Source organism: Mobula hypostoma, chromosome 16 (assembly GCF_963921235.1).
Source record: "Mobula hypostoma chromosome 16, sMobHyp1.1, whole genome shotgun sequence".
Lineage (NCBI taxonomy): Eukaryota > Metazoa > Chordata > Chondrichthyes > Myliobatiformes > Myliobatidae > Mobula > Mobula hypostoma.
Genome location: NC_086112.1, coordinates 67,364,483 through 67,378,254, shown reverse-complemented (window position 1 = coordinate 67,378,254; position 13,772 = coordinate 67,364,483). Strand labels below are relative to the sequence as shown.

Below are 13,772 nucleotides of genomic sequence, written 5' to 3'. Positions count from 1 at the left end.
GGGAAGAAGGGTTGATAGGCAGATGAGGAGGGGAGAGTGGAAATAGTGCCAGAAGCTGAGAGGTGAAGGGTGAAAGCAGCAAAGGGCTGCAGTTGATGGAATCTAATTGGGGGTCAAGCATGGAATAAAGTGAGGGAGGTGGGGAGGTCAGGTTTGAATATATGGAGGGTGGAGGAGGGAAAAGTGACAGCATGATGGGTTCCAAGTGGATCAAGGGGACAGAAAAGGGATTAGTTTATCGGAAATTGGGAAATTAAATGTTCATGCCAGTGGGTTGTAGACTACCCAAGTGGTGGTGGTCTTTTGGTGTGCAGGTGCTGTTTCTGGAATGTACATTTCAGGATCAGATTTATTTCCAGCGACATGTGTGACGAGATGTTCTATAATGTCGGGGAGGCAGAGGACAGATGTGGAGGTGGGAATCGGGAGAAGAAATGATGGCTGGCAATTGGGAGATCAAGACAGCCATGGTGGTCAGAGTGCAGATGCCTGGTGAAGCAATGGGTGTTTCTACTGCTGGTCTCACTGATGTAGCTACAATAAATAAAGCTAGTGGATATGCATGTGAAAGACTGCCTCACTGTCTAAGGCTATGGATGGTGGTGAAACGACAGGAACAGGAGTTAATCCTCGTATAGTTACAGGGGAGAATGGTTGGGGAGGGAGGGCTTGGATGGGGAGGGAAGAGTGACTTATGCAGAAACTGGTGGGGATGGTCTGGTAGTAAAGTTGGCTGATGGTGATATGACATAACTGATGAAATAGTAATGATGTGCTGGATGCATAGGCTGATGGAGTGATGGGTGAAGACCAGGGCAACTCTATTACCTGTGCTGAGGCTGAAGAACATGAAAGGGGCTAACAGCAGAAGTGTGGGGAAATAGAGATGTGTGTCTGAAAGCCATCAATAGGCGGAGAGGAAGCAGTTATATCTCAGATGTCTTTGGACGACCTCATCTTGAACAGATGTGGTGGAGATGGTGGAATTGAGGAAATAACATGGCGTCCTTTCAATTGGATATGTGGGAGCAGGTGTGGTCTAGGTAGCTGTGGAAGTCAGTGGGTTTTTACTGTGGGTATCTGTCTACTGAGATGGAGGCAGAACAAGGAAGGAGAGAGGAGGTTAGGGATAGAGCAACTGAATTTGAGGGCAGTATGGAAGTTGAGATCCACAGAGATACAGGAAGTATCAATGCAGTCAGCTATATAGCAGAGAAAGTTGCAGTGGTGCCTAGGTAAGTTTGGAACATGACCTGCTCCATGTGGCCAATTAAAAAAAAACGGGCATAACAAGCGCCCATGTGAGTGCCCATGGCTACTCCTTTGCTTTGGTGAAAGTGGGATGAGTCGAGATGTTGCTAAGGCTAAGCACAAGGTCTAACCAGCAGGGGATATTAGTAGAGGGGAACTAGTTGAGTCTGTGCTCTAGAACAGTGGTCCCCAACCTCCGGGCTGCGAAGCATGCAGGGGTGCAGCAGTAGCCGGAGCGCACCCAGCACATCTTTGAGAAAAAAGCCAAAATAAACAAGCTAATTAATTAGGTGCTGCCCAGCATGTAAACATTGGCCCAGATCAAAGGCGATTGCCGATTTCACTTGCTCTATGCGATGTTCACTCCTCTTTGTAGGGCGCTGGAGCCTTTAGCTGTTTCATTGTTTGGTCAATTTAAACACCAGCCCAGACAGGCTGAAAAGACAGGGCTGTCAGGATCAAGGTGACATGTTGAATCTACACAAACTGCTAATAAAGTATAGGTGCTGCCGTGCTTTCTTTGTAATGACAGTTACGTGCTGGTCCCAGGACAGATCCTCTGACACTTTTCAGAGAGAGAAACGTCGATCCTTAATGCCGAAGAATTTAGAGTTATTGACCCTCTCCACCTCAGTTCCCCTAATGAAGACTGACTACTGGGTGCACTCCGGCTACCGCTGCACCCCTGCATGTGTCGGTCCGTGGCCCGGAGGTTGGGGACCACTGTTCTAGAAGACAATGGAGAGATAGCCTAACTAAATATCCATGATGAAAATGTAGTGGTGAGGGCCAGGGGATTGTTTGGAAGCATGCAGGGTATCATAGATCTAAATACAAAGAGACTAAACCAAGAGGGACAAGATGGAGCTGAGGTACAAGGAGATTACTTCAGTAGGGCAGGAGAAGACAAACATCAGGCTTACCAGGGCTGTCTTGTTTGCAAATCTTGGGTAAGAGACAAAGGAAAAATTAGAAACAGAAAGGGAACAATCACTGTGTGAGTGTTTGTATAGATTCACCCCCCCCTCCCCCATAGCAACAGAGACATTGGGGAACAGTCACTCTGTCGTGAGTATTTGTATAGATTCCTTCTTCTCTTTCTTCCCCCCCCCCCCCCCCAATAGCAACAGAGACACCAGGGAGCAGATTAGGAGGCAGATTTTGAAAAGGTACAAAAACGACAGGTTTATTGTCGTGGGTAATTTCAACTTCCCTAATATTGATTGGCTCCTTGGTGTAAAAGGTTTAGACGGGGCAGAATATTTTGGGTGTGTCCAGGAAGGATTCCTGACACAGTACTGTAGGTACTATGAAACAGCCTGTGAATTATCTTCATGTATGCAACCACTGTTAGAGAAATGAAAATAGATAGCTGCCCAAATTGCCCAGTTTCAGGTGGGCAATCTACAGTGTTTAGTGACAGATCAATTGCACTCTGAATTGTTGCCTTCACCTGTGCATCCTGCTTGGATCATCAGGGTGATGAATATTTGAAAGCATGTTCCCAAATTTGCAATAATCTTCAAAACAAATTCTCTCAAGTGATGTGGTAGTTTTGAACAGAGTTTATCATTTACTAATGAATTACCATTGATTAAAGAAAATAGTTATTATGGACTTTAAGAGAAAAGGACAAGTCCTGTTGTTTAATTACAATGTATTGTTTTACTAAGTATGACAGACATTTGAAATAAATGAAACCTTTCAGAAAACCCCATCAAAAATTTTAAGTATAAATCATAAAAACAATTGAAAATCACTAATTTCTAAATAGTATTGTTGTACTGCATAACTTTTTAAAAAGTGAATGTGTAAGGTTCACTGCATGAACAGCAACAAATATTTATATCTGGCTTGTATTTGTTTGTTTTGATACCTATGCACCTAGCACGAGTTTCATCAGTAATTGTATTCCTATAAGACTCGACCAAATTGATCACTGAAAACAATGACTCATAAATATTTCGATGAAAATACTGTAAATATTGCCATTGCAAGACTTTTCAGACAGTTTAAAAAATTTCAGGAATGGAATTCCAGAGTTTCAGACCTCATTGTCTGGATTTTTATGCTTTGTTCCAGTCACTAACCAATCTCAGCATGTGAAGAGAGACTCCAGCAGATTGAGCAGACAAGACCAATGGAAAGGCCAGCAGTCAAGAAGGTGGTCTCTGCAAGTGTCGTGGAACGTGTAGAACACGACAAGACACAGAAGATGTCTTGGTCATCCACTGCGCCTAGTCCCATCTCCAGCCATCTCGACTGTTGTCTTGCCACTGGATCCAGTTAGGAATTGAAAAGAGAGAGTGAGACTGACGCTGCGCACCTCTCCCTCACTTAAATCCAAATCAAGCGCTGGTCTCGACACCATCATCATCATCATCATGGTGTCAAGGTCTTCATCGGCGATGGATGAACAACCAAACCAACCAATCTGTCAGTATTTTCTAGTTCAACTCTTAAGTTGACAAATCTTTGCCTCCAAGTTGAGCTGCTTTGTAAGTCAATTACATTTCAAAATTATTTTAATCATTCCACTGTAATGTTTCCAAATAAGTGTCTAGTGTTATATCATCAACACATTTTGTTTTGCATTTCAGCAAATGACATGAACTTGGTGAATCTTAAAGAAACTTGTTCAATACGTGAACTAATGATGCTCAAAACATGGATTGGAAGGTTCTGAATACCTGTCTTTTCAGGAATTTCAATATCAATCATGTTTCTTTTAGTTTATTTCCATTGTCAGCATCACATTTAATTGCTTCCAGTTTGATTTCAAAGGCTTTGATTGGGGAAAAAAAAATTTCATATTATCAAGCATCAAGTGTTTTGCCAGATCCCTGTAATTTAGTGTTCAAGTTATATAAATGTGAGATGAGATCTGCAAAAGGCATCAGTTTAAAAATCCAAACACTTAACATTTAAGATCAGAACCTCTACTAAGCCAACAAACATTGTTGTACATAATTAGGCCAATAAATTCTTAGATTTGTTCAAAGTACAACCAGAAATGAAATGACTTGCCTTGGTTACAATCTTCATGTCTTCAAATTCCTTAAAGCCAGCTTTTGCACGTAAAGCCTCATATATTATACAATTAAAGCTTATCTCTGGATGCCCAGCATACTTTGCAAATAGATTGACAAAGCCTGGACTGAAAGACAATTAATCTTTCAGTTCAATCTATTTCATCCCTCAATTAACACACAAAATGCTGGAGCAACTCAGCAGATTAAATAACATCTATGGAAAGGAATAAAACAGAGATCTTGGGGTCCAGGTTCATAGCTGTTTGAAAGTGGCTACACAGGTGGTTAAAAAGGCTTATGAAATACTTTCATTAATTTAGTTTAAAAGTCAGGAGGTTATAGAACTCTGGTTAGGCCACATCTGGAGTATTGCACACATTTCTGGTCACCCCATGATGGGAAGGATGTTGAGGCTTTGGAGAGGGTGCGGAAAGCTGCCTGATTAGAGGGCAAATGCTATCATGAGAGGTTGGACAAACTTGGGTTGTTTTCTCAGAGGCTAAGGGGAGATTTGATAGAGGTTTGTAAGATTGAGAGGCATAGAGAGAGTAGACAGAGGGTCTCTGTTTCCCAGGATAGAAATATCTCCACCAGAGGGCATACAATTGAAGGTGAAAGGGGGTAGCTTCAAAGCTGATGTAAGGGGGTCGTGGATGCCTGGAATGTGCTGCCTGGTATGGTGGTAAAGGTAAATATATTGGAGGCTTTTAAGAGCTGTTTAGATAGGCACATGGATATGAGGGAGATGGAGAGAAATGGACATGGTGTAGGTAGGAAGTATTAGTTGTGAGGGGTTTTTGATTTGCTCTTTAGCTGGTTTAGTGCAACCTTAAGGGCTGAAGGACCTGTTCCTGTGCTATACTGTTCAGTGTTCTATGTTAATTTTTTATTCCTTTCCATAGATGCTACCTGACCTTTTGAGTTCCTCCAACATTGTCTGTCTGTCTGTCTCTGACTCCTGGATTTCCAGTATCTGTAGAATCTGTGTTTAGCTCACCTTCTCAGATGTTGCCTGACCTGCTCGGTTCCTCCAGTTTTATTTTCCTGTTCCAGAAAGCCAGTTTACTTGTTTGGTGTCAACCCTCTACTGAATTTTTCAAGATTTAATGGGAAATGGATTCAGAAGAAATAGAATTTAGAATCAAAATTGAGTAAATGTATTTTCAATAAAGCCAAAATAGTAATTGTATTCTTTAGGAAAGTGAGATGAACCATTTCCCCCTTTGTGCGTACATGACTACTCAATAGAAAGATTGATAGCAACAAGTTCCTGGGAGTTCATATCACAGGTGACCTCACCTGATCCTTTAATATCACCTCCATGAATAAGAAGGCAGATCAGCACCTCCACTTCCTGAGGAGATAGAGGCAAGCGAGGCTCTCCACCCCCCCCCCCACTCCACCCCAATCTTAACTGCATTTTACAGGAGAACCACTGAGAGTGTCCTGACAAATTGCATCTCCATCTGGTATGGGACCAGGTGAACATCGGACCAAAGGGCCCTACAAAGGACAGTGAAAATGGCCAAGAGGATCATAGGTGTCTCCCTATCATCCATCAGGAAAATTTATTGGGAGCATTGTGTACTCAGGCCCCTTGGTATTATCAAGAATCCCACCCTTCTATCCAGCATCCTCTTTGACTCTCTGTCATAAGGCAGGAGACTCTAATGCATAAAGACAAGAACAGTCAGGATGGAAAACAGCTTCTTCCTTCGAGTCGTTAGGCTTCTGAACTCCCTGCAGCATCACATTTGAAGTGTCACTAGGTAATTTGTACCATACTCTACAATATTTAATTTATACACTCTACTTCCTTTATATATGTGTAATTTATTTGTAGATTTAATTCTTACATTCCTGAGTTATTGTGTGTTATGTGTACTACTGTGCTTTACACCCTGGTCTAGAGAAATGTCTCATTTAATGGCATATATGTATATAGTTAAATGACAGTAAACTTGAATAGATGCCTGTAAAAAAGCATCCATTAGTCTTGCGAGACCATGGATCTACGCCTGGAAAGTCTTCACCCTCTAGGGCGCAGGCCTGGACAAGGTTGTTTGGAAGACCAGCAGTTGCCCATGGTGCAAGTCTCCCTTCTCCACATTGTCCAAGGGAAGGACATTAGGACCCATACAGCTTGGCACCAGTGTCGTCGCAGAGCAATGTGTGGTTAAGTGCCTTGCTCAAGGACACAACACGTTCCCTCGGCTGGGGCTCGAACTCATGACCTTCAGGTCGCTAGTCCAATGCTTTCACCACTTGGCCGCGTGCCCACAGACGCCTGTATGCTGCTGGTATTTGCCCTTTTAATGGCAACACCTCATAATTATAAAGCAAATTATTTCCTTTCAAAGAAGTTGAAATGGAGACCTTCCTAAAGGCAGAGAATGAGATTGATAAAGAAAACCTGTCTTGGCAGCTAAAGGTATTTCTGTCAAAAAATGAAAGAAGTTAAAATCACAATGTGAATAAAACAAATTTTGAAGAATTCACTTGTGATATCAGAAACAACAAGTCAAGTGACAATCAGCACGTACTACATCATCCCAACTTATGTGCTGGTCTGAGCCCAGAGTACACAGCTCAAATTTCTGGAAATGCAGTATGTGACCTGTACTCAAGTACCCAATTTCATCACAGAACATTCAGTGCAGATTACAGCACAAATTCAAAGGAAGTCTGGGCTGTCAAGCCTGTTCTGCCATTCAATAAGAGCATGTCTGATCAAATTGTAATCTTGCCTCAGTATCCCTGTTACCCCCGCCCCTGCACAATGATCTCTGTATTTAAAAAATATTAGAAACATAGAAAATCTACCGCACAATACAGGCCCTTCGGCCCACAAAGCTGTGCCAAACACGTCCCTACCGTAGAACTACTTAGGCTTTACCCATAGCCCTCTATTTTTCTAAGCTCCATCCAGGAGTCTCTTAAAAGACCCTATCGCTTCCACCTCCACCATCGCCGCTGGCAGCCCATTCCACACACTTACCACTCTCTGCGTTTATTTTAAAAAAACTTACCCCTGACATCTCCCCTGTACCTACTTCCAGGCACCTTAAAACTATGCCCTCTCATGCAATATTAATTTGTGTATGCTGCTGTCAAGCCAAGTTGATTAGCAAATGGAGAGAGCAGATTAATGGTATTTCAGCAGCATCACAAAGGCTTGTGACCCCTGGACAAAAATGTTTTAGCTGTTCTACATGGGAAATCCTTATTTTTAAAGTTTTATTAGACCGTAAGAGAAAGCATTCTGTCCATGTTCACCCTTGAGGACCATTTAAAATCCCCTATATTTCAAAATGCCTCCCTTTTCTAAATACTGCCAAATTTAAGCCTCATCTTTCTAAGCTGTTCTCATGAGACAAGCTTCCCATTCAGGTATTAGTCTAGTAAACCTCAGAAATGTCTCCAGTGTATATTTTTTTTCTTTAAAACACAGTAATATTATGGACGGCATTACAGATATGACAATTGTCCCGTATCGGACCACTAAGCACTCCAGCGTGTGGTGAAAACTGCCCAGCAGATTATCGGCACCCAATTGCCCACCATTGAGAACATCTACCATAAACGCTGCCTGGGTAGGGGGAAAAGCGTTATCAGGGATGCATCTCACCCTAACCATGGACTTCTTACTCTCCTCCCATCCGGTAGGTGCTACAGGAGCCTCCGCTCCCGCACCAGCACGCATAGGAAGCGCTTCTTCCCTGAGTCTGTGACACTGCTGAACCTCTCATCACAGTGCTAAGCAGTATTGCATCCATATTGTAGCCTCAGTACTTTTATATTTGTGTGCTGTAGCACTTTTTATTTGCAGTTATTTTGTAAATAACACTTTTTATTTCTGGTCAGATGCTAAATGCATTTCATTGGCTTTGTATCTGTACTCGGCACAATGACAATAAAGTTGAATCTAATCTAATCTACGATAAGGTCTCACTAAGCTCCTATATAACACTGGACAACAAAGATTTTGCTTCCTGACTACTTTTGGGTGTATCTTAATGAATTTTGGGCGGCTAATCATGAAGATCACCATGAAATTTCTGAATCGCGCACCATATTTTTGAAATCACCTTTTTTTAAATTTCAGTTCATGATTCAAATCTGAATAATTGATGCCAATATTAAGGAAGGCATTTTTTTGCTGGTCCACAAATCAAGCAGGTCATCAAAGATAGACAATTCGGGGAACTTCTAGTGGGACTGGAAAAAATCGCATGGATGGCATTCAAGGATGCTGTTAAAAATTTACTTGGTAGCTGCAGCGCACCAAACTACGTGCAGCCAGTTGACAACGTGCTTCAAGCATACAAAACCATGAAGCGCAACATGTCACTAAAGATTCATTTTCTGCATTCTCATTTAGACTACTTCCGTGCAAATCTTGGTGCTGTCAGTGTTGAGCACGGTGAAAGGTTTCATCAGGACATTGCGGTCATGGAGAAACAGTATCAGGGCAACTGGCTGATTATTGTTGGACACAAGTGAGGAGCCTCAGATGCTGAGTACAAACAAAAATTATCAACAAAACGTTTTTAGCTTAGTTGCACTATTGCAAAACATTTGTAACATTATGCAATTAAACAACACACATAAAAGTTGCTGGTGAACGCAGCAGGCCAGACAGCATCTCTAGGAAGAGGTGCAGTCGACGTTTCAGGCCGAGACCCTTTGTCAGAACTAACTGAAGGAAGAGTGAATAAGGGATTTGAAAGTTGGAGGGGGAGATCCAAAATGACAGGAGAAGGCAGGAGGGGGAGGGATGGAGCCAAGAGCTGGACAGGTGATAGGCAAAAGGGATATGAGAGGATCATGGGACAGGAGGTCCAGGAAGAAAGACGGGGGGGGGGGGGACCCAGAGGATAGGCAAGGAGTATATTCAGAGGGAGAAAAAGGAGAGTGAGAGAAAGAATGTGTGTATAAAAATAAGTAACAGATGGGGTACGGGGGGGAGGTGGGGCATTAGCGGAAGTTAGAGAAGTCAATGTTCATGCCATCAGGTTGGAGGCTACCCAGACGGAATATAATGTGTTGTTCCTCCAACCTGAGTGTGGCTTCATCTTTACAGTAGAGGAGGCCGTGGATAGACATGTCAGAATGGGAATGGGATGTGGAATTAAAATGTGTGGCCACTGGAAGATGCAGCTTTCTCTGGCGGACAGAGCGTAGGTGTTCAGCAAAGCGGTCTCCCAGTCTGCGTCGGGTCTCGCCAATATATAAAAGGCCACATCGGGAGCACCGGACGCAGTATATCACCCCAGCTGACTCACAGGTGAAGTGTTGTCTCACCTGGAAGGACTGTTTGGAGCCCTGAATGGTGGTAAGGGAGGAAGTGTAAGGGCATGTGTAGCACTTGTTCCGCTTTTAATTAAATTTTAATTAATTTTAAATGTGCAATTAAACACATTATTTTCATTAAAAAATAATTTGTTTCTCCAAATCCTATGTGATACAAGTAGTCTGAAATTATATTTGTGTTCAGCCTAAAGCAGCCTATCATAAACAAAAAAAAAAATTTGAGGAAGCAACACTTTTGGAGGAAAAAAATGTTGTCCAGTGTAATTGAAGGAAAACGTTCTTATTTGTGCATTGAATTCCCTTGATAATGCTGCCATTTTGTTGTTTTCCCATTTACTTGCTGTATCAAACCTGGCACTTGGATCATAGTCTGCCTGGCATCAATAATCCCTGCCCTCCTGTATGCTTCAGAGACTTGGTGGACCTCAAAATATCAAGCAGCATCTGCAAAATCCTCCAGGAAGGACTGGTATTCTCCACTGCTCAATATTACCACCGTCAGTTATGTTGGGCTGGTCACGTTGTTCATGTGTTAAGTGCCAGATTTCCAAAACAGAACATCGTTCCAGGCTTCATCATGAAGAGATTACCAAAGAGCCAGAAAACACTTCAAGGATATGTTCCTTTTGAGGAAATGCAACATCCTGCCTGTTTGATGTGAATCTTTAGCTCAAACTGGAGCCAGAGCTTTTGAGATAGTATTCAGAACCTCGAGCTTATGAGTAAAAAGGAGCATAGTGCCTCTCAAATTACCCACCTGACACCTCAGACACTTCCATCTTACCTGCATCTCATAAGCAATCTTGAAGCCTACAAAATCAGAGTGAAAGGAAATCATGCCGTAAACCTAGGAAATGCTTAAACAAATACAGTAATCGAGGTCCAAATGGCACATATGGATCTTGCCAACCAGATAACATCCCATTTGTGCCTTCTCTTTATTCTGTTAGTGAGCCAATTTTCTATCCACACCAATATTACATTCTGCACCAGGAGCTTTTATTTTTCTCTCTCGTTAAATACTTTCTAGAAATCCACCATTTCCTCTTTATCTATGGTACACATTAGTTCTTCAAAAAACTGCAATAACTTAGTCAGACATAAGTTGCCCATCACAATACTTTTGTTGTCATACCTGTCTGACTATAATGTCTTCCATAATAGCTTCTCTACATTTTCCCCAAAGCAAGTGCTTAAGTAGCTAGCCAATAGTTTCCTACTTTTTCTTTTCCTTTTTGAATAAAGGATTTACATTTTTCAGGCGAGCAGAACATTTTCCAAAGCTAAGGATTTTGGGGAAAATTCAGATCAACTGAATCTCACCAGCTGCATCTTTGGACTCATAAGATGATGTCCAGCAGGGCAGAAGATTTGCAGCAATACATTGAAGTACCAACTAGAGAAGGGGCAGTGTTGGATCTCCTGTTAGGGAATGAGACAGGGCAGGTGTCGGAGGTTTGTGTTGGGGAGCACTTCGGGTCCAGTGATCAGAATGTTATTAGTTTCAATGTAATTATGGAGAAGGATAGGTCTGGACCCAGGGTTGAGATTTTTGATTGGAGAAAGGCTAATTTTGAGGAGATACGAAAGGATTTAAAAGGAGTGGATTGGGACAATTTGTTTTATGGGAAGAATGTAATTGAGAAATGGAGGTCATTCAAAGGGGAAATTTTGAGAGTACAGAATCTTTATGTTCCTATTTGGTTGAAAGGAAAGGTTGAAAGTTTGAGAGAGCCATGGTTTTCAAGGGATATTGGAAACTTGGTTCGAAAAAAGAGTTATCTACAATAAATATAGGCAGAAAGGAGTAAATAGGTGCTCGAGGAATATAAAGAATGTAAAAAGAATCTTAAGAAAGAAATTAGAAAAGCTAAAAGAAGATATGAGGTTGCTTTGGCAAGTAAGGTGAAAATAAATCCCAAGGGTTTCTACCGTTATATTAATAGCAAAAGGATAGTGAGGGATAAAATTGGTCCCTTAGAGAATCAGAGTGGACAACTATGTGTGGAGCCAAAAGAGATGGGGGAGATTCTGAACAATTTCTTTTCTTCGTTTTCACTAAGGAGAAGGATATTGAATTGTGTAAGATAAGAGAAACAGGTAGGGAAGTTATGGAAACTATGATGATTAAAGAAGAGGAGGTACTGGAGCTTTTAAGGAATATAAAAGTGGATAAGTCTCCGGGTCCTGACAGGATATTCCATAGGACCTTGAGGGAAGTTAGTGTGGAAATAGCAGGGGCTCTGACAAAAATATTTCAAATGTCATTAGAAATGGGGATGGTGCTGGAAGACTGGTATTTTGCTCATGTTGTTCCGTTGTTTAAAAAGGGTTCTAAGAGTAAACCTAGCAATTATCGGCCTGTGAGTTTGACGTCAGTGGTGGGTAACTTGATGGGAAGTATTCTTAGAGATGGTATATATAATTATCTGGATAGACAGGTTCTGAATAGGAACAGTCAACATGGATTTGTGCGTGGAAGGTCATGTTTGACAAATCTTACTGAATTTTTTGAAGAGGTTACTAGGAAAGTTGACGAGGATAAAGCAGTGGATGTCTATATGGACTTCAGTAAGGCCTTTGACAAGGTCCCATGTGGGAGGTTGGTTAGGAAGGTTCAATCATTCAGTATTGAAGTAATAAAATGGATTCAGCAGTGGCTGAAAGATGGCAGATGGAGTTTAATGCTGATAAATGTGAGGTGCTATGTTTTGGTAGGACTAATCAAAATAGGACATACATGGTAAATGGTAGAGCATTGAAGAATGCAGTAGAACAGAGGGATCGAGGAATAATGGTGCATAGTTCCCTGAAGGTGGAATCTCATGTGGATAGGGTGGTGAAGAAGGCTTTTGGTATGCTGGTCTTTATTAATCAGAGCATTGAGTATAGGAGTTGGGATGTAATGTTGAAATTGTACAAGGCACTGGTGAGGCCAAATTTGGAGTATTGCGTACAGTTTTGGTCACCGAATTATAGGAAAGATGTCAACAAAATAGAGAGAGTATAGAAAAGATTTACTAGAATGTTACCTGGGTTTCATCACCTAAGTTACGGAGAAAGGTTGAACAAGTTAGGACTTTATTCTTTGGAACTTAGAAGGTTGAGGGGGGACTTGATAGAGGTATTTAAAATTATGAGGGGGATAGATAGAGTTGACGTGGATAGGCTTTTTCTATTGAGGGTGGGGGAGATTCAAACGAGGACATGAGTTGAGAGTTAAAGGACAAAAGTTTAGGGGTAACATGAGGGGGAACTTCTTTACTCAGAGAGTGGTGGCTGTGTGGAACGAGCTTCCAGCAGAAGTGGTTGAGGCAGGTTCGATGATGTTGTTTAAAGTTAAATTGGATAGATATATAGACAGGAAAGGAATGGAGGGTTATGGGCTGAGTGCAGGTCGGTGGGAATAGGTGAGAGTAAGAGTTTGGCACGGACTGGAAGGGCCAAGATGGCCTGTTTCTGTGCTGTAATTGTTATATGGTTATATGATTTGAGTCTGCAGCTCCAACAGTTTGTTCAGTGTTACTGTTCCATAAAGAGAATTTTTCTTGAGTTCCTTCCTCCTTGATAGTTGCTTTATCAGGAAGGGTAATGCATGAACTGACTGAATTCATCTCCATATTTTCTATTAATTCTCCAAACTCACTTACTATATGGATTTTGGTCCCTTTCCTAACTCTTCTTCTTTAAATATCCTAGGAAACTATCACTTATTTAGCTAGAATTTTACAGCTCTAGCTAAATTTGTGTCATACTTTAAATTTTCCTTCCTTACGTTTGCTGTTCAAGTACTCAATCCAAACTTCTGACCACCTTGCTGATGGTGCCATGGTAGTGTTTTTTTCCTTTAAGTTTGATATTATCTTTAATTAACCATAGATATTGGGTCCTCCCCTGAAAAAAAACCTTTAGCTGTGCCTCATCATCTCATTTATCGATCCCCTGATCTAATTTGACAGTTCTTTTTAGTTAGCTCTTCTTTACTGCCCCTGTACAAGTTTAAAGCTCTAGTCTTTGACACATTCTCTCCCCTTAATGTGAATATAAATCTCAATTATCTTATGATTGCCACTATCTACTTCTGGTTGGCTACAAAGCATTCTGTTTTAAGAAATACTCCAAAAATACTATGAGTTCCCCACCTATGAGTTCCTATTTTCCCTGGAACATAGGATG

The 13,772-nt window shown here is 41.5% G+C and overlaps 1 long non-coding RNA gene across 2 annotated transcripts in view; it reads left to right on the top strand.

The window, feature by feature from the left end:
* Positions 1–9,013, top strand: part of LOC134357463 (uncharacterized) — a 29,055-nt gene extending 20,042 nt beyond the window's left edge. Inside the window, exons 3-4 of one of the 2 annotated variants that reach the window (XR_010020633.1) lie at positions 3,334–3,749; positions 3,852–9,013. This is a non-coding gene — a long non-coding RNA (uncharacterized LOC134357463). Of the gene's footprint in view, positions 1–3,333 lie in introns of both variants that reach the window. The other variant, XR_010020632.1, reaches the window with a different exon arrangement.
* Positions 9,014–13,772: the final 4,759 nt, after the last annotated feature.